General features: G+C 37.2%; 1 long non-coding RNA gene across 1 annotated transcript in view; it reads left to right on the top strand.

The window, feature by feature from the left end:
* LOC140595463 (uncharacterized) overlaps positions 1–20,882 on the top strand; it is a 123,960-nt gene that overhangs the window by 65,730 nt on the left and 37,348 nt on the right. The window contains exon 2 of the long non-coding RNA XR_011997093.1: positions 13,464–13,669. This is a non-coding gene — a long non-coding RNA (uncharacterized lncRNA). The remainder of the gene's footprint in view (positions 1–13,463; positions 13,670–20,882) is intronic.

The following is a 20,882-nucleotide window of genomic DNA, read 5'->3' as shown; positions in this document are numbered from 1 at the left end:
AGACATTTTTTTCTTATTACAAATGTGATAAATGTATAGGTTTAAATGGAGTAAATGCAAATGCACACATGCATCCACAGAGGAAACTATGAAGATTACACAAATAATAACATTCATTGTTTTCTTATCAATCTGTTTGTGACTTTAAAAAAAAAATAGGACTACCATTGATTGCCACATCCATACTCAAAGTATTTTAAGCATGGTTTTGAGAAAGGAATTGCCAAATAGAACAATGAATGTGAGTCAAACTCTAAAATGAGGGGAGAGAGAACACATTTTCAAAAGAAGTTATCTGTTAAATGAGGAAATTGGGGAAAAGACTATAAGAAGACAGAAAGAATTTTAGCTTTATGTAATTAGTTTATTTAACCCCTTATGATAGTGTTAATACATACATCTAGGCTTTCCTTTTATCTGAATTTATTTTTGCTGGCATGTTTAGAACTATTTATTTGAGGTCCGTACTTAAAAGCCTCTGATTACAGTCTATATTGTAGGTGGGGAAAAAGAGATAACATGAATGATCAAAGGCAAGAGGTGAGATTTTACTTAATTGTGGAGCACAGAAGGGACTTGGTGGAGTTTAAATTGGAAAGGTAGACATGAGTGTTTAAATCAAGGCAGGGGGGTGCTTCTGAAGTATGGATATCATACTTGACAGTAATGGTCTAGACCTCTACTCCTCCAAAATAAGCAACACACACATCAAAGATGTGGACCTGCATTACAATCGTGATGGGATGCAAGGTAGGAGGCGGGGTGGAGAGAAATGTAGTAGTAGAAATAATAGGACTTGGTAACTATTGGAAGATGGAGAAGAAGGTGAGAAAAAAGTCTCAGCAAACAATCAGGGTCACTTCATATTAGAAAATAGTGATACAAATCATTCAGACAAGGCAGCTAGGGGGAAAGATTTTGTGATAAAAAGATGTGATAAGGGATGCCTGGATGGATCAGCCGTTGAGCATCTGTCTGCCTTTCACCCAGGGTGTGATCCTGGAGTCCTGGGATCGAGTCCCACATGCTCCCTGCCTGAAGCCTTCTTCTCTCTCTACCTATGTCTCTGCCGCTTTCTCTGTGTCTCTCATGAATAAATAAATAAAATCTAAAAAAAAAAAAAAAGATGTGATGAGTTCAGCTTTGGATAAGATTTTGAGGTACTTATGGGATATCTGGGGGCAGCAAGTAGTTTTAAATATAGAATTGGATTTCTGCACCATTATTTAATAATGGCTGAAATGTACTTGATGTTTATTATGTTCCAGAAATTTCTAAGTGCTTTACATATTTTAACTCATTTAATTCTTGAACCAAAAACATTAAATCCATTTAAAATGATTAAAAAGTAAAATAGAGAGGTTAAATAACCTCCCCATGGTTGCATGGCTAGGAAGGACTTGAGTCATATTGTAAATCCAATAATTTGGCTCTTGAGTCTGCATTCTTAACTACTATACTATAGATCCTAGAAGAAAAAAAAGTCATGCTGATAACCCCAAGGAGTTGAGATTCTGGTAGAATATAGTAGACATTAGTAGAGAAGGAGGAGGAGGAAGAGGAAGAGAGGAAAAGGGAGAGAGGGAGAAGGAAGGGGAAGAGGAGGACAGAATCCACAGGAACATCAACAGATTTTTTTTTAAATGAGAATAAAGATGAGGAATCTAAGAACTTGAAAGAGAAAGAATAGTCAGGAAGTTGGGAGGGAAAACAATGGTAGCCTAGGAGAATAAATGGGAGATAGTTTGAGAGCAATCAAAAAAGATTGAAATTGAAAAGTACTCTGTATATTTGCATTCAGAAGTCTTGGGTGACTTCATCAGAGAAGTTTCAGTGTTGTGATGTGATTCTTGCCTAGATTTAATGGGTCATGGGCCAAAGAACAGAGCAAATGTTGACTTATTCTTTGAGAAGTTTGATTATGGAGGGGAAGAGAATGCATAATTTTTCTTTAAGATTTCATGCAGTGGAATAAAGTTTTATTTACAATATGATTTAAAGTATAGTCATAACATTAGCGTATATCTAGATTGGAAAGAAAAGACTCAACAAAGAGAAAAAAATGTTCAGGATAAAGGAGAGGAAAAATATTGTTTATGGAATGAGTTTTCAAGAAGACAGAAGATGTAGACTCTAAAGTGAAAATAGAAGATGAGCTTTGGACAGAGGGAGAAGTTTTCTTTGTTTGGGTTGGAAAAATGAGAAGAATGAGTTTTGTAGATATAAGAATAGGCAGTTAAGAGTTCAAGCCTGAAATCCTCTATTTTCCCCCAAGGATTAGAAGATGAGATTATTTGCTACAAGAAAAGTAAGAAGGGGAAATATAAAGAAGCTAATTGTACACATTTTCTTGGGCTTGTCTAACAAAGTACCACAGACTGGGCAATATAAACAACAGAAACTTATTTTCTTACACTTCTGGAAGCTACAAGTCTGAGATAGAGATGTTGGAAACATTGGTTTCTCCTGAAGCCTCTCTTTGGCTTATAGGTAGATATCTTCTCGTTGTATCTCCAAATGCTCTTCCTTCTGTGTGAGTTTGTACCCAAATTTTATCTTCTTAGAAGGATACTGGTCATATTTGGTTAGGGCCCACTGTCATGATCTCATTTTGACTTCATCACATCATTTTAAATCTTATGTTGCATTCTGAGGTTCTGGAGGTTAGGACTTCAACCTGTGAATTTTGAGGGGTCACAATGTGGCCCATGGCACAGACATAAAATGTTGGAATAACTACTGTCAAGAAGGGAGAGATGACCCAGTATGCATATATAGATACTTGAATGGTATAAAGTCTAGTTGGGTTTAAGAGTCACAAATTTGTAGTAGGACACAAGGGTCCATTAAGTGATCTACAGACTTGGATATGTTGAGTACATGTTGTGGGAGACAAGGTGCTGGAATGGCCCAGGAACTGAGGAACTACATATTCCTAGTCAGGTGTATGACTATATGAATGCAAGTAAAGAAATATGGGGTAGATGGGAAGAAACTAAGAAATTAAAGTGCTGAGGGAAGAAACTAAGAAATTGTGTGCAGATTAAATGGAACCTGAAGACCTAGAAAGCTATCAAGACCAGAGTTTGTGGTCAGAGAATGAGATGTTAGGTTTAAATGGGTAGCACACTTCCTGAGAGTGAGAAAGTCAAAATTAAGTTCATCCCATGGTACTGATGGAATAGAGATGAAGGCTATTGGAGTTGAAGTCAAAAGCTATGAGTCAGGGTATTGGCTGTGTCATTCACAAGGACATTGAAGGTTTCTGGGATAAAAATGGAGTGAGGGATGGAAAGTGTGTGAGTCAGTTATCTATGAATAGGAAGGAGAGACAGGTTGGTAGTTCATTTAGCATGATCCATGTGAAAGAGGGCTTTGGGTTCCTCTAAATATCAACATCAACATGAATTAAGTTAGAGTTCGACATAGCCCTGTGGATGTGAAATTTGGCCAACCAGCTGTATCCACAAGGGGTTATGCCAAGACACTAGCTAATTACTGCAGTCCTCTACATTTGTCATTTAAGAATTGGCTCAGGTAGGGGATTCTCAGTGGCTCAGTCACTTAAGCCCTCAATTCTTGATTTTACCTCAGGTCATTATCTCAGGATCATGAGATTGAGCCCCTCCTAAGCTTAGAACCCGCATGAGATTCTCTCTCCCTGTCCTTCTGCCCCTCATCATGCTTGCCCTTTCTCTCTCTCTCTTTCTCTCTCTCTCTCTCTCTAAATAAACTCTTTAAAAAAAAAAAAAAAAAGAATTGGCTCAGGTATAACCTAATCTCTAGCTGTAGTATACTGGTGAAAAGTGTGAGGTGTGGAATCACAGTGCACCAGTTCAGATAATGTGCACTATCATTACATGATACCTGACATTACATGATACCAGGACAAATTATTTAAACTTCGTGGAACTCTATTTTCTCGTCTGTGGAATGGAGACAGTATTAGTGATTTCAATTTAATTTCAGAGGGTTTCAAAGATTAAATGAGACCATTGATGTAAAGCATACAGATCAGCACTGAATTTGCAGTAAGTGCACAGTCCATTTTAGCTATTTTTATTTAAAAACCTTCTCAGAATCTACACCAATCACACATCCATTCTAGCCTCTTATCACATTGTCTACCCATTGTTTGTTTGAACCCGTCTCTCTTTTGAGCTGAGAACTCACTTTGGCACCTGGGCTGCTCATCCTGAAAAACCCACTACCTGCTGCATATTATGCTTAATGGCAGTTTGTTGAATAAATTAATGAACAAATGAGAGATTTTTTTTTTCATTACTTGGATGAACGACATGATAATAATAGAGGACAGTGATTCCTAGCTCTCTCTGTCCACCTCTTCATGTAATCTCATTTTCTAAGCCTTATTTTAAATAGGGTTTAATTTCTACAGAATAGTAACAAGCAAATATTCTGGAAATCATTTTTTTTAAATCCTTAAATTTATAAACATTAGATGCTATGGCTATACATTTTAAGGCTTGACTACTTTAGCATCAAAAAATATAATCAGAGGCTATGTCATTCATCTACCATTGCAGAACAATGGCCACAAATTCTTGGAGGATGCAATAAAGCATTCATTTCTTTTGTGTCTGCAGTTCTGCTGAGGATCGGTTTGAGGTCAGCTGGACCACTCTGCTGTAAGCAACGGATCCAGTTGGGCTCTGCTTCCCGCCTTATAATGGCTTGGGCTCTGTTCTGCTCCGTATAGAATTCTTCTGGGGCCCAGGTGGAAGGGGGAGAAACTTCTCATGGTGCATTGCAGGCAGGCAAGCCCAATGACACCAAACACATTTCAACGCCCTGCTTGTGCTTATCCTGCTTACCTGCAAAGACGTCCTATGGCCATTAGAAACCACCAAAAGGGGCAGCCCAGGTGGCTGAGCAGTTTAGCGCCGCCTTCAGCCCAGGGCTGATCCTGGAGACTCGGGAATCAAGTCCCATGTCAGGCTCCCTCATGGAGCCTGCTTCTTCCTCTGCCTGTGTCTCTGCCTCTCTCTCTGTCTGTGTCTCTCATGAATAAATAAATAAAATATTAAAAAAGAAAAGAAAAGAAACCACCAAAGGTTAAATGCACTTGCCCCCTCCATCCTCAAAGCCCCATCCAGAGCTGAAGTACCAGGTTCTATTCCGGTCTCCTTAACCCACACAACCCAACATTCCATTCCTCAAATGTCCTAGTGAGTCCAGTGATCAAAATAAATCCTGCTTGCAAGATCTAATATTAATGTGCAAATAACACTTATAGCAAATCAACCAGAATTTATTTAGCACCCTGTGTGCTTTCTGATTTAAAGAAACAGAAATAGGAATAAGCTAGACATCCATTGGTAAGGAAGTGTTACACAGTGGGAAGGAAGATGGGCCTTGGACCCAAAAAATCCTGGCTGTAACATTTAGCACTATGTGTCCCTGGACATGTACCATCAGACAAGGCAAAGCATTTATCATCTTTGAGTTTTTGTCATCTTTAAAATAAGAGATGAGTCATATCAAATGCTCTTTGAGTGCAAGTCTGAATTAAAACTGTAAATACACTGTTTTACAAATAAAATTATTATAAATGCATTACCAATAAAATTGCTGTTGTTACCATATGGAAATGATAATAATGCCTCTTACAGAGGATTGTGTGCCAAGTTTATACGTATATCACAGTGAATGAGGACTCTGGCATATAGCGGCTGCACAAAAAGATCGGTTCCTTTTGATACCCTTTCCCTTTAAATACACAGCTGAAAACCTGAAGCAGACATGCCCTAATGGAAGGCTACATTTTTTTCTCCTAATTATTCAGAGAAAAGGAAATTCCCTATTTATGTATTTATGCCTTTCTAAGTGCACATTGGCAAAAACATATTAACAAATAGTAAAAATATGTTTTGTTTTGTTTGTTTGTTTGTACTTTAAAAGGCTTTAAAAGACCTACAACCGGACTTCTTCCCTCTGGGGAGATGAATTTTTATGATATCCATCCCTATTTGCCAGAAATGGGAAGATTCCTGAGGCAGCAGCATGGACCAGCCTAGGGCTTTATAAACAGGCCCTGGGGAACAAGTGGGACATGAAGTCCAGCTCCCCTCTAACCCAGAGGATGAGCTAGAGCCATGCCTTCTGGCCTCTTGTGAAAAGAGACATCCTAACGGCACAGGGTTGATTGTTTTTCCTCAAGCCCCTTCAGAGTTATCATAGGAGGCCTGTCTATTGTTCTTAAGCACGTGAATAAAAATAAGCTGTATTTGTAAAAGTTCTTAAGCTGTTCAAGGACTATTTCTCTTTCTCTTTAGAAATTACTGAGGACCCTCAGTCACAAGAAAGCCAAATAACAAAAAAGCTGTTTTACTGATACCTATCCTGATTATGGTGCTGTATGTTTATTATTAAGTCCGTGTAAATTTTTCTCATCTTGAAATGGGAGATACGAAACTCAGAGAGGTTAACAGTACATGCCCCAAATCAATCAGCCCATAAGTAGGTATCAGAGCTGGGATTTCAACTCAAATCAGTGGATTACGTAGAAAGTAGAAAGACACTTCCCTACCTGGCCATGCCATGACGGATGTGTATGGCACCACATGCATGTTTATAAAACCATGTATGATTATCAAATAATGTATAAAATAATGATAAATGAAACAACAACAACAAAAAAACAGTGTCTCTATCTTACTCAGGACTGCCAGAAGGCTACAGAAGGCTCTTTCTGGCTATCAGTTTCTTCTTGGTTGTAATGGGTATACTTCATTCACAATATGGGTTGGAGACCTACCTGGTGTAATATGTGGCAAGACCTGGCAATTCCTGGCATGCAATAGACAGCAATAAGAATAATGATGTTGACAATGATGATGATAATGATGATGACGGCATAAACACATGTTTGTATAGGAGGGGGTTGATAATTCTGACTCAACCTTTTGATGTGCTTTACATATTGAATTGACCAATTAAGACTGGATGGTAGAGCAGGCAAAATTTGTATCAGTTTTCTGTTGAATTACTCAGATCACTGTGTCTAGTCTCCACGTATACCATGTACATTGTGGTTCATGATAACTAGACCAGCAATCTCACCAGCAGATGGAAAAATTTATCTAATTGGGTCTACCAGCCGGAAAGCCCAAGGTTTCCAGCCTCGGGGCTGGTGAAGTTGCCTTAATATAAGGCAACTTGGATCTCTTGGGGGTATTACAGAGGCCTTGTTTCAGGTGTCACCTGGCTATTTAAAAATATTTTTGAATAAAATGTATGCAGGCCCCTATGAATCCGTGCCCCAATTTATTTTATGTACATAATTCTTTTAACGGAAAGAGAGAAAACATATGGCTTGAATCATATTTTATAGTTTTTCTATTTGAATTTGGAAACATACACATGTTCATACAGTAGTATATCAACAACTAAAACTGTATATGAAAGCATGATTATATGGAAAGTTATTCAACTCAAATAAATCATTGTACTTGAAGGTGGGCTTGAACTAGCCTGTGCCATTTTTCTGCTACCTGCTGGAAAATATTCTCTTTAAAAACTTACATTTTAGGTGTTTCTTTGAAGTCAAAAAATTAATGAGTGATTTTTTTCCAGAGACAAAATAAGTGCAACATTTGCTTTTTGCCACAGAGGAACCACATAGCCTTTCTTTCTCACTATTCCAAACTCTGTCACCCATGTCATAAAACCTGTGACTTCCCTATACCAAAAATGAATTTTGTGTCTTTTCAGAACTTCTGGAAATAAAGTGGAGAGGGACCTTCTATGATTTCTTTTTCCATACATCTTCATAGGAAGTTCCCTGGAGTGCCACTTTCAGGATTAAATGGATGCTGATGGGGATACATAGTAATAGCAATTCTTGAGTCTTTTTACAAGTACTTAGGTTCTCTCATATCTCAGTTCTGCCAAACTCTAATGTACCATAAGTTCACATGAAAATAGAAAAGTCTCATGATGTTAAATGATAATGGCTATCACCTACTGAATATGTGTATAATACTGGGTAGAGTGGCTCATACTAAGTGTTCCATGTGTTTTCTCAATGATATCTCACAAGATATGAGACAACTCTTACTGTCTCCATTTTAAAAATGAGTTAGCTTACACTCATTGAGGAAAAAGAATTTATTCAGGATCATCACTTTTCTAAGATTCAAACCTTGGCTGCTTTGCCTCCCTAATTTTTCCCTTTCCATTATCTGTTTAAGTGCTGATAACCGGATACCTGGTGTACGTGGTAAGAACATCTATATGAAAGAGGAAAGATTATCTTCCTTCTCTCCTTTCTATATACAATACAAGTTTCACTAAAGATCACACAATCTGGTCAAATAAGAAATGATAGCCAAATTGTATTCCTCTTAATTCCTAGTCTGATGATCTACTCGCTTAATTAGGGGCAATTGGAGGTAAGGTTGGATGAGCTCTGTAGAAAGAATCGTACAGTTACTGAAACATACTAGTGGCCAGTTTAGTTAACTCATAGCAAGATGAACTGATTTTAAACTGAACTAAAGGGTAATTTCCTATTCTCAAGCCTTTACTTCATTTTTTTTCACCAGCAGCAGACTATATAGATATAGTCCTGACAAGTGCTTCTCCATTTTATGTCAAGTTCAGAAATGGACACAAAAGTCATCTTTGGTGTATAAAGTGTCACAGATTCCATAGCATGAGTGACAGAAAGTGGCCATTTAAGAAAAAGGGACCCCTTAAATACATCTAGCAAGAAAGTTAAAGGAATCTAGCTCAGTTATGGACAACCTTTCTACTCCATGCCCTGACTTTACCGGAGTCTCAACCCTTGACATGGTTCCAAGTTTTAATTTATCCCTCTGTGTACTCATTCACTAGGCTGGAAGTTAGTCTTCTCTTGAAAGATAGAACCAGGGTTTATGAATAAGAAGTTAGCAGAGCAAGCAACATACAAGAAGATACTCCTTTAACAAGCACTGACCTGTATTTTTCTAAAGGCCTGGAAAATAATTACCTAATGGCTAACCACCATTCAATTAAATTGCCTCCTATGATTCTGAGAGCAATGGTATGATTAGACAGCTAGCAGGGGATGGTCTTTGGACCTGTATGTCTATATATTTATTGATATATTGGCTTCAAGAAGGTGGATTTCTGATGATCTGTGGTATCTCACTGCAGTGTCACCAAATTGGAAGCTAGGATAAGTAAAAGACATCATAAAAACCAGAACATTTTTACATCTCCATTTTACATGTTCTTTTAAATTGGTGGGCCTGAGACAATGACCAACAGAAATATTCAGTTTGCTTAAAGAACTTTGCTGGTTGTAGACACTGCACACTCTAAAATTAAACAAGGTTACTATTGTCAGTTTCGGAACTGGAAGGGTCAAATTTTAAAATGCAGATGGGAAAGCTTTCAATGACAAGTGTGTTCATATTTGCCAATGCAAATTCGGTAGGCATACTGAGAAGCTAACATCTGTACCAGAAATTGCCTAAGTATGCAAATACACCTGTTTAGCTCTTAAATGTGGAGTCTGTATGGTTAATCACAATGTATTTCAGTGCAAATGCATTATTTGATCAAGTTAAATAACTTGATCACCTACAGTTAACTGATCTATTTCCAAATTTATATATCAAACACAAATTTATCATCTTGGTGAGGAAAGGGAGCCATCTATAAGCTTGAAAGCCTAGAGATGTAATCACTCCCTTGTTTTCTGTTTCTCATATAGTACATAATTATGGTAAGTAATTTATCCCCTCTGGATTTCAACTTTCTCATCTGTAAAATGGGTCTAATATTGTACCAAATGAGGGGATCATAAAACGTAGATTATAATTCCAGCATTTCTAGCAAACCCTCTTTTGAATAAGGACAGATCTTTTAACTACTCTATACTCTACTTTCCTCATCTGTACAGTTGGGATGGAGTTGGGATTGGAACTCAAGGCCTTCAGCCTGGACTTCTTGGACCCTGAGGAAAGAATTCAGAAGATCCTTGAACTCATCATCTGAATTCCGCATGCTATTTTAAGATTGTGGCTAAATGTGTCTCTAAGCATTTCTCTCTGGAAGAAAGGTCCATTGCTTTCATCAAGTTCTCGAAGAAATCTGTGTCCCCCAAAATGTGGGGACCCACTTAACTAAATATTTCTATAGTTTTTTTTTCATTAGTAGCATTTGAGGATTCTGTGAGTAGTAATATATTCAGATATAGCATTTAAATGTTGTCACTATCAGTTTCCTTCTCAAATGTTGTGAGGATAGGTTGATGTTTCCTTTTTAGGGTTTCTTAATCAAAAGTCACTACACACCTAAAGGGACTACGCAGAGTGTCTTGGAGATCAGTGCATCTCTGATAATAAATGCAAAGTTTTGTGTATAGGTGTATTTTCTAGGAGAATCAAGAGCTTTCATCAAATTCTCAGATTGTTTTTCTTTCTCAAAAGATTTATTTATTTATTTTAGAGAGACAGTAAGAGTGTACACAAAAGCATGGTGGTATGGGGAGGAGTACAGGGAGAGGGAGAGAGAGAGAATCTCAACCAGACTCCTCGCTGAGCATGGAATTCCATCTCAGGACCCCAGGATCATGACCTGAGCTAAAAATCAAGAGTTGGACACTAAACTGACTGAGTCACCCTGGCATCCCCAAATTCTTATATTCTTAATCATTAAGAGGTTAAGAATACTGATTTAGTGATTAGAATTGGCCCAAAATATTTTCACTAAAAATAAATGATCAAATAAAATGAAGACAAGTCATTTGGACAATGCTACTTGACTAACTATTTTAATTGGTAGGCATATAAGTGGTATGTTAGAAACAGAGCCATTCATTGCAAGGTAAGTTGATAAATGTAAACACTTTAGAAATTCAAATATTTCATTTTCTTCCTTCTTTCATTTAAAACCTCCTTATCTTCCCTTCTCCATTAGCCAAAGCTCTGGAGAGTAAGGTCATTGATTCAAATATTTTGAACATTTCGTATAGTCTCTCTCCCTGAAATAATTATTCTTATAATGAAAATTACTTTGTTTTTGTTGAAAGCAATTTGGCATTATTAATCAACAGCCTTAAAAATCCCCATATCCCCTGGCCAAGTAATTACATTTCTAGGTGTCTATCCTAGGGGATTATCTAAAATATAGATAGAAGAGATGATGTTATTTTTAAAACTTTTCCTTTTATATAATTTATGAAATCAAATAATGAACATATGGGGCTATAAGGTATTGAATTAAATAAATTATGGTGTTTTTGTACAATGCTACATCATACACCAATTACAGTGAAGCATATTCAAGGACTTATATTGTGATAATGAAAACCTTAGGACCCAAAAGTTTATATTCTGTATAAAAAAAAGCTATTAATAGTGGTTATTGTCAGGTACTGAAATAAAGGATAATTTATTGTCTTCCTAACAATTTTCTATTTTAGAAAATATTTTTCTGTTTTCTATACATTTTCACAATGACAATATATTATTGTCAATATATTTAGAAGTTTTTCTTGCACTTTTACAATGCTAATACATCATTCTACAATGATCATGTAATATTATATATATTATTATGTCGATCTGTGCATAAATACAGAAATAAGTAGATAAAAATATTCATTTCAGCAACTCTGATGTTCCATGTTTCTACATGTTTAAGTGGTTTTGAAATGAAATATACATTTTCAAGTAAGTTTATAATTGGTTGCTCTGGCGAAGTTCCAAGCTTATTTGATGATGCTACTCTTTCTTTCTTTTTTCTTTCTTTCTTTCTTTCTTTCTTTCTTTCTTTCTTTCTTTCTTTTCTTTTCTTTTCTTTTCTTTTGTTTCTTAGACAAAATAAAGTTCTAACACTGCTTATTTTGCTCATGTAAACTGCCATTATTCCAAATGATTTTAAGTGTACATCTTTGAGGATGGAAAACCAAACATATTTACTTAACCTCATCATGGGATACCTGGGAGGTTAAAAAATGTTATGATTGATCAATGTCCACAAATACCCCTGGTCAAATTTTGCAGCCTTGTGGGATGGCAGTAGTAGGGTAGAGAAAGGAAGGCCACAGTCAAAACTGTAGCCTCCTTTGAGCCATGTTCAAACTCAAAATCCTTTAAAGTTGCACTTACTAAATCCATCTCTCTTGAATTATCAATAGTAACTTACTGGTCTTTCAACATCATAGACTCATGCTGTGAAATTTTGAAAGCCATTATTATATGCACAGTGTTTAGGGGGAAATGAAATCCTGCCTTTGTGATTGTACCATAGAGGGCAATTGCAAAGACATGCAGCCTGACAAAGCACACATTCTGTGGATCTAGTATTTTATTTCTTTGCAATTGGTACCCCAGATAATAGAATATTCCCTTGTGTTGTCACTGAGGCATTTTCATTTCTCACTGGCTATTTCATGCCATCCTGAGCATTTAGCAGAACACCAATACCAGAATGTCAGACTAAGGATGTCTTCCTATCACTGAACAAAACTATCTGAGATTTGTTTGGGCTTAGGACAGGAGTGGACAGCTGGGAAGCATTTTGGTCAAGGAGAAAAATGACACATTTCTGAAGTGGAATGATAGATTTGGAAGCCTGCTGATCTGTGTTCATTTTTCCTTTCTGGGAAATGAAAAAGAAAGAGAGAGAGAAAGAAAGAAAGAAAGAAAGAAAGAAAGAAAGAAAGAAAGAAAGAAAGAAAAGAAATACCAATTGCCACAACTAACTAAAAATAAAGCCGATGGGCTGTTCCCCTATATTGAATTTACAGTTATGATAATTCTAGTTAACTATAAATATTCTGTTAAAAATCTAATTTCTCGAGGTGCCTGGGTGGCTCAGTGATTGAGCATTGCCTTTGACTCAGGTTGTGATCCTGGGGACCTGGGATCGAGTCCTACATCAGGCTCCCAGCAGGAAGCCTGATTCTACCCCTGCCTATGTCTCTGACTCTCTCTGTATCTCTCATGAATAAATAAATAAAATCTTTAAAAATTCTAATTTCTTTGTTCAAAAAGCTTGTAGGGGTTGAATATTTTAAAAAAAAACTTTCTGATAGATGAGTACCAAATATATGGTGGTAATAAATTCTTGCACTAGGTTAACTATACACTTTGCTAATAATGTTGGATGACACAATCCACAAACACCACTGGTAGGCTGGATTTTGGCATGTGTACGAAGGTTTTATTGAACATACATTGCCAGTGAAACATGCCTTGCTTATTCATGATCAGGCAGCTGTGTTTTATATATATTTATATGTATATTCATACACATATACACATACACACACAGTCCAGATCACTCCCTTGACTCCCTGCGGCCTTTCTGATAACTATCTTACAGATCAAGAGAACTGTTTCTTTCTCTCTCAGCCAGGTTTTGTTTGGGTTTCTCTATGTGTCAGATGGAAACAACCATAAAACTTCACCCCATTTTACCCCATTAAAAATATGTTTTCACAGGGTTTGTCAATTTCTCTGAATGCCTGAGTAATCCTGCACCATTAAGTAGGCAAGCCAGATCAGGAACTGCAGTGTGATCCAAGTGTGAATAGTGACTTGAAGGAGCAGCAGAGGAAATGCATCTTGAACTTTCCTGAGTGATCGTCCCTCCAAGGCAAAAGTGATGCAGGATGGCCAGTGTATCTCTGGGCCTGGACAAGGAGTGGGTAAGATAATTTTTTCCTGAACAAAATTATTTTTTTCTGTTTATTTTCATCTTTCCCTTTTAAAATGTATAGATTTAGGTAAGTTCATGTTCATATATGTGTGTGTATATATATATATATTTATATATGTGTGTATAGATTACAAATAAACACATGTGGGTAATGTTTGAAAAAATGTTTACTGATGGGGTCTCAGTAAGAAAAGTTTAGGTAATACTGCCTATGAATTTTCAACCATTTTATTTGACTATCTCAATTCATATTTATTGTCAGGAATATATCTCTTATATAATATCTCTTATACATCTCATATATAATGTCAGGCAATAATATCTCTTACTTTGTAACTAAATATTTTCAATAAGAATTTCTTCTTCCTATGTCAAGCTAAGAAACAGTATTATGACTGGAATAAGGTAGGAGCTCAGATTGTCTTTTCTTAGAGATTGCTTATAACTGCTGGGTGAGGACCCATTTCTTTAGGGGGAAAGCTAATGGAACAGAGCACAGCAGTGAGCAGTAGTAGCATTATTCCTACCAAGCATGCTAATTGTCTGCTTTAGGGAGTCCCCACAACCTTGGATGCCCAAGGAATTGAGTAAAGCTTATCATCTCTACAGTCTGGAAGTTGAGCTCCTGAAAACAAGGAGACATGCATGGAGCTTGGGCTGTAGATCCTGGGGATACACCCAAGCAACAGGACTTCTTTGATGGCAAGGCTAGAAAGTCAAAAGCCTGTTTTGGAAGGAATGAGGATCTACAATACTGAGGCAGGGGTTCTGGTCAAAAGTGGAAACCCAGCTGAAAATGGGACACAGATTAAACATGAGGGTTATTACTTTCTCCTTAGTTTTTTCATGTTGAGGAATGTGGAGAGATTCCTTGTTCTAGGAGCTAAACTAGGTATGGACACAATGGTGTGCAAAGGTGGTGAACACAGTCCCTCTTATATCAGAGTTTACCTTGTAGAGGGAAGTCAGGAATTAATAAAATATTCAATATTCATGCCGATAAACAGAGAAGGAAGTGATCTAATTCCATAAGGGCATAGAATAAAGGAAACTATCCCATAATTTTATGCTGGGAAATAGATGTTGAGGTGTTACGCTGCATCATCATTTCAATATCCTGGAATTTTAAAATAATATGACACTAACCATAGAAAATTGTTAGCCTAATTCATGGTACCATATAGGTTGTGATTAACTAATAAACATAGTTTTGCATATGTGTGTGAGAAGGTAGGAATAAAAATAAGAAAGATCACAAGAACCCAACATTGATTATTTATTCAGCAAATTGAACATATTTCAGCACTGAAAAAAATAGGTATAGTTCCTTTTCTCAGGAAGCTTATTTTGAATGAGATAGACAAGAAGCAAATGACACAATAGGGTTCTCAATTGTGATATGTGCCCTAAAGAACCTAAAACAGGGTGATGTTGGTGATTGGATCTGAAAAGTCCAAGGGTACTTTGAACTGTGTGATTCAGGAGGATCCTTCTAAGGAAGTCCCAACTGACTTGTGACCCAAGAGATTAGAAGGACTAAAGTGCCAAAGGATTAGGGAAAAAAGGTTCTGAGCATAGCAACAGCAAGTGACTATAACATCTCTAAGGTAGAAATAACGTTAGCTTGAAGAATAGGTATCTAAGAATCTCCATCCATTCCTTCTCAGTAACATTGGTTTCCCTTGCTTCTACTCTTTCTTTCCTGTGTTTGGAGGAAGGGCAAAAGGTCAGGGAGATACTGACATCAATGCCAACAGAACTCTAGCCACCAGCCTCAGGTTATATCAGTTCCTGGAAACCAGAGGTATGACTGGTCTATGAGTGGAAAATAGAACCATTAAGTGGTAGGTCAACTGGTTTTACCATAGGAGAGTTAGACAAGCTAGCAAAACATCCCAAACTGGAAGTTCTGATGAGTAGGAACACCATCCTGTTTAGCACGGACATCATGTCTACTTTGAATGGGTCACAACAAGAGTGTTTAGAAACCATCCTTTCCCATAGAGAACAAATCCAATGACAGCAGGCTGCCAACTTAAGGGCAAAATAAGCCTAGTGGCTGAAGGTGAATGTGCTGGTGAAGGTGCTCTGATGAATAAGGGAAAGAGAAAGGAAAATTCTGTGTTAGCAGCTTTTGAACCACATGAAATCAGGCTTTCAATTTTTAAAAGCCCCCAATTTATTCCAGCATGTGCTACCTCCACTTGAGTAATTCCAAAGGATGCTGCATCCATCACTACAAGAAATGCTGGGTTTTGATAACTCAAGAAAGATTGCTGATTTCTTCAAAGTGCAAAGCTGTGAAACCCCAGGGTTATATTTATCCCTTTCATATCTCTGCTGACAAGCAACATGGGGCATGTAGAAATAGTTTAAAATGTTCATGGTGAGAAAACATTATCCCTGAATGATATACTTCACATGTGCAATTCAATGGAATATTGTCCCCCTCCACACCAAATTCCACTTCTTCCCCTAACCTCTTATGAGTTTGCCATTAGTATCTGATCTGTTCCCTTTTCCTTTATCCATTCCTTTGATTCTCCCCTATAAATTATTTTTAAAGAGAAATAAGACCTTGAAATTCTAAATGGCCCTGTTCTTGCTTCATATGTACATGTGTGCCCACATGTTTGTGCACCCATGCACATAGAATTTGGCATTAGAGAAAAAGATGGGAATCTGGGCCCAGAAATATTATAAATATTAGAACTGGGGTGACTCTTGAGTTTTCTAACTTCCAGTTTCCTCTAAAGTAAGTGATGAAAATAATACTTTTTCTAGAGCTTTTTGGTGAGCAAAGAAATTATCTGTTTAAAGGAATTTACATGAATCAAAACTCGACAAGGCAAGGTATTTTAAGGCTTTGGTGATAGTGTTTAATATGACAGTTAAAGGAGATGTCTAATCTGAAACTTTACATAAATTTTGGATTTCATCCTCCCTTTTCCATTGTCCTCAGAATCTGAGATCCATGTAACTGTTGAGATTTTGAAGCTTTCCAATGCCAGGAAATTGAGAAGTTGTTCTCCTAAGATATGTGTTCCCAGAGCCTTGGATTTTATAGAAAAATAAGGCCACCAAAAGTAAAATAAATTTGAGATTCCGAGAATATGCAAACATTGGGCATTCTGTTACTCATTGACATTCAAAAACTTTTGCTTATTAACTACATGGTTTCACCCTCAATCATAATTGCTCTGGAATTAGAAGGTGCACCCATGACAGAGATTGATTCCAGAGACAGATCTGTTGACGCACAGGAACTTGGGACAAAAATCCTTTGCTAGAGAGGGAAGAGATTAGCATTCACATTAGGCAAAGGAACCTGTTCCAAGGTTTGAAACCTATCTTTAGAACCTCATTAACACAGTATGAGGAGGTTGTGATATAGGAATTCAGAAGTGGGTATGAAGTCTCTTACTTTGAACTAGTACTTCTGTTCTTGCTTGTACCAACTTCCCGTTGTTATTCATACGAATTAGATAGCTATCTATATCTCTTTATCTGTGTATTTCTATACCCCAAACACTTTCCCTTGAAAAATGCATCTGCCATAGGCAAACTATATAAATCTACATCAGCTTGAAGTGAAACGATGACTATGGGAGAAAGTTATTCAACATACAGTGTGATACTAGTTTCAGGTGTAGAATTTAGTGATTCAGCACTTCCATACATTACCCGGTGCTCATCACAACCAGTGCCCTCCTTAATCCCCATCATCTATTTAACCCATGTCCCTACCCATCTCCCCTCTGGTAACCATCCGCTTGTTCTCTAGAGTTAAGAGTCTGTTTCTTGGTTTGCCTCTCTTCCTCCCACCTCCATGTTTGTTTGTTTTGTTTCTTAAATTCCACACATGAGTGACATCAGATGATACTTGTCTTTCTCTGACTAACTTATTCACTTAGCATAATACTCTTTAGCTCCAGCCATGTCATTGCAAATGGCAAGATTTTGTTCCTTTTTATGGATGAGTAATAATCCATTGTAGAGAAAAGAATAAAATAAATCCTTTTGATTAGAACCACTATAAATCACATGTTTGGGAATCCTATAGATACTCATACACATTACAAATCTATTTATTAACTCTGAGAGATTAGAATTACAATAATTTGATTTCATGGGAAAAATAAATGTAACATTTTGTATTGTCTAAGACATTTTATGAAAGACCAAGGTGCTGAATAGTAGTAATCATCAACAAATAGATGTTCCCTAACTGTTCATATGGATGAAACAGCATTAGTGTACAAAGACCTCACTTCTACTATGAGGAGTTGGAATAAAAATAAAAATGGAATAAATGACTGTAGATTACCTTTCAGAACTCATATTTCATTAATCTACATGAATATCATTGTCTTAGTTTAATCCTGGCCTGGCCAATGGCAGTAATTTTCTCCATGGTAGGGGATGCATTTTTAACCTAACAATGTGATTAGGTGGGCCAGGAGAAATTCAAGGAGCATGAGGAAACAAATTGATTCCAAACTTGCATTTCTGCAGCAACTCCTAACCTTCATAGGTACAGCAAAAGATCCCATTGGCTTTCCTTCATATCCTCAATATCTATAACAATCCCTTGTATATAGTAGGTAATCAGTGACTAAACTAAGAATCTGATGGGTGAATTAACAAAGTATTATTTCCCCCTTCTACTTTTTCCTTTATTGCATCAACTAAAATTTCTCTCCTTTAAACGAACTAGGGGGGTGTGTGGAAGGGGAGGTGGGCGGGGGGTGGGGGTGACTGAGTGACGGGCACTGAGGGGAGCACTTGATGGGATGAGCACTGTGTGTTATTCTATATGTTGGCAAATTGAACACCAATAAAAAATAAATTTATATATAAAAAAATTTTCTCTCCTTTAGTTCTTTTTTGTTTTTTCCTTAACTCCTAGGGAATATTGAAACAATCCTTTGAAAGTGTTCTAATGGATAAAAGAGAGAGAAAGGATTAAAGTCATAGACAGTACTGTGTATCCTGTTGAGAGTAGTGAATATAATACTTGAAATCACTAAACTTTATTCATATTAACAATGTCTTATATTGCTATAGTGGTTTATACTTTTTAAAAAGTCACTTGATTTTCATAATCACCCATGATTTTAAAGATGAGGGAATTAAGATGTAGCAGGCATAGTGCCTTACTGAGTTAGGAAGTGGCAGATGTCACAGGTTCAAATACAATACCGTCTTTCACTGCATTCTTCTGCCTCTCTATGAGGAGGAAAGTTAACAGAGCCTTCCCCTTAGAATGCTAAAGAAATATATTCCAAAGCTGACATTGAACAATTGCACAGTGCTGAAAAATGTTCTGTAGGAGCCAGCCAAAGGGAGTGAAGTCAAATTCTGGAAATAAAGATCAATGAGAAGTTTTCTTTCCTTTAGAGAAAACACTGAAACCATGAACCTCTAAAATTCTTCTGGTTCAGCCTAGACTAAAGCATGAAGGTAATTCAATGCATCCCAATCACTCATTCAATCATTCAATAGATATTGCGTCAACGCCTCCTAGATGATAAGCTTTCCTGGACATGGAAATTTGTCTCTAGAAGGTCATCTCCAAGTTTAGGAGGCAGTGGGACTGTGGACTATGCAAAGAATCAGTAAGATTCTGGTATTATTGATCTATTTAGAGACTGAATAAAGGATCTGAGCTCACTCTAGATTTCTATCATAAATTGGAAACTTTTTCCACAGTGATATCTCTATCTTAGTCACAAAAATAAATGTGAAATAAGAAAAAATCAGTGAAGTACTGGGATGTGTTCTCATGGTAGTCATGCCTATTATGGGCTCCCCAAGGATACACAGAATACTTTTCATCTCTGGTATTCCATGGTCATGCTAAATGCTTAGCACCTCGTGCATGCTTGATGGATGCTTTGTCAAGTGAACAACTAAAAAACACTGCAATTCAGCTCTGCAGAAGAAAAATGATGCTGGGCTTCAGAAAATATTGAATACCTCTGGACAAACACATTCAGGAAGGAACCATGTGTGAGTCTGATGTGGTTCTCTAACCTTGAGGACATTATGCTTTCCTGGACAGATTAAACATTTAACAACTAATCTAACCATGAAGCAGAAGAAAAAGCACTGGAGGTATATATGCTAATGAGCCTACTGACATCAACATTTTTAAATGGCAAGAATTATTTTAAGCAATAATATTAGAATGTATTTTGTATTCAAATTACTAATGAAGAAAAGCAAAGCAAGAATATAGGGTAGTACCTACATGCAGATTCCAAGTGACTCAGCATCAAACGGACCCAGGCAAAGATTTAAGACATCATCCTTCATTCATCAGCCATGTATTGGATGTATCTGCTGAGTCTACAATGGGCCAGGACTGTGCTATATTCTGAGAGTTTGGGCAGAAGTGGACAAGAACCACAAGGTCTGCCTGCCTCTTGCTTGAAGTTTACACAGAGCCAATAACATCACAGATAAATGCACAATTACTAACTAATATGTGCCATGAAGCAAAAGGAAAGGATGGGATAGGAGATACAAATGACAACTCCTCTGGGTGGGGGAGAAAGTATATCTAAGTGAGTACCACCAGCGCTAGGGCCTGAAAATGAGCTCACCTCTCCAGGAGAAGAAACAGTGGGGAGAAACCATCACCAGTGGGAACAGCATAGAGGGGAAAAAACTCTGGATGGAAAAGAACTAGACAGCTTTGAGGATCGGAGAGGCTCAGAAACTGGAACTTATCAAGAGTTGAGGCCAGAGATCCTGAGTGCCATACAGGTGGGCAGAAATAAGGCATCTCAGCCCTTCAGCAGACTTGCTTCACACTCACTCATGAATGTAGGTGACAGCAGTAATTTCTCTAGTGTCAGCTATCTGAAAACCATCTAAACCAGGGGGGTATATTGCTTACATTAGTAATATTTAAAATAATAATAAAGGGGCATCAGGGTGGCTTTGTAGTTGAGCATCTGCCTTTGGCTCAGGTCCTGATCTTGTGGTCCTGGGATGGAGTCCTGCATCAAGCTCCCTGAAGCATGGAACCTGCTTCTCCCTCTGCCTATGTTTCTGTTTTCTCTCTGTGTCTTTCATGAATAAACAAACAAACAAACAAACAAAACAAACTGGGGAAAAATTATTTTCCTTTTTTGATGCATGGGCATGAACTCAGGCCCTGAAGCCTGAAACGCTGAACTTCCATCACCATGGTC

The sequence above is a fragment of the Vulpes vulpes genome, chromosome 14, assembly GCF_048418805.1.
Source record: "Vulpes vulpes isolate BD-2025 chromosome 14, VulVul3, whole genome shotgun sequence".
NCBI lineage: Eukaryota > Metazoa > Chordata > Mammalia > Carnivora > Canidae > Vulpes > Vulpes vulpes.
The sequence above is the reverse complement of the archived record's forward strand: the minus strand, read 5'-3'. Positions and strand labels throughout refer to the sequence as shown.